Source organism: Sinocyclocheilus anshuiensis, unplaced genomic scaffold, assembly GCF_001515605.1.
Source record: "Sinocyclocheilus anshuiensis isolate Anshui unplaced genomic scaffold, SAMN03320099.WGS_v1.1 scaffold88, whole genome shotgun sequence".
NCBI lineage: Eukaryota > Metazoa > Chordata > Actinopteri > Cypriniformes > Cyprinidae > Sinocyclocheilus > Sinocyclocheilus anshuiensis.
Window position 1 is genome coordinate 177467 of NW_015555728.1, and position 968 is coordinate 178434.

General features: G+C 33.7%; 1 protein-coding gene and 1 long non-coding RNA gene across 4 annotated transcripts in view; one reads left to right on the forward strand and one right to left on the reverse strand.

Moving 5' to 3' along the window:
* The window catches only part of LOC107672765 (transmembrane protein 150A-like), a 17930-nt gene that overhangs the window by 3658 nt on the left and 13304 nt on the right, over nt 1-968 (reverse strand). The window lies entirely within an intron of this gene.
* The window catches only part of LOC107672767 (uncharacterized), a 19855-nt gene continuing 19740 nt past the window's right edge, over nt 854-968 (forward strand). The window contains exon 1 of the long non-coding RNA XR_001632342.1: nt 854-867. This is a non-coding gene — a long non-coding RNA (uncharacterized LOC107672767). The remainder of the gene's footprint in view (nt 868-968) is intronic.

The window sequence follows — 968 nt, forward strand, 5'->3', positions numbered from 1 at the left end:
GCAGGAAGAGAAACAGATAAAGCCCAGTACTATAGCTTTTCTTGCCCTGATCAGGTCATGCGTTATTATTTAAACAGCTGGCACTAAACAGGACAGTTGACCAAAAAAAAAAAAAGCAATTCTGTCATGATTTACTCGCCCTCATGTTGTTAAAAACCTGTAGAACTTATTTGAACACAAAAGGTGTAGAATGTTGTTCTTTTCCATGCAAATACAATGAAAGAGAAGCTTGCAAAAGCACTAAGAGTATCATAAAACTAGTCATATGATAGCTCAAATTTAAAGTAGTGCGAGATCTTTTCTTCCAAATTGTGATGTACATCTAAGTGCAATGGATTATCAGAAAAGAAATGTAGGCCAGGGACTTGGTTCTTTCCATTGGTAGTTGATTGGATGGAAGCAGATCTGAATGCAAGCTTGCAGTTGATTGGAAGGAAGGGGTGGGGTTTATGCAGACTAAATGATTGAAGAAGTCTAGCATACGACACCAGAGAGAAGTATGTTGTTTCACCTGAAGATCAAGTTATTTTATAACTTTGTTGAAAAGACCAGATCAATATTTTTATTTAAAAAATTTGAGGTAAAAAACCCAACAACAAAAAAAGTATCAATTATTGTTCACAATAAGATCATTAGGACGCATTTAGAAAATATTCATTTTATTTGCATGCTGACTTTAATGCCATTATGTGCTGAAAATGTTGTAATTGAGAGAAGAAACAAAGTCTGAATCATTAAGGATTCACACTTTTGAGTTTAATCTTTTCAATTAATCTGTTGATCCATTTCATAAAACGAAACTCAATGATTCATTTATAAATTGGACTGATTTGGTTCTCTAGTTCAACTCACTGACTCAATCAGTATGTTTACATGTTCAACAATACTCTGATTTTAATGGGGTCATATGATGCGATTTCAATTTTTCCTTTCTCTTTGGAGTGTTACAAGCTCTTGGTGCATAAAGA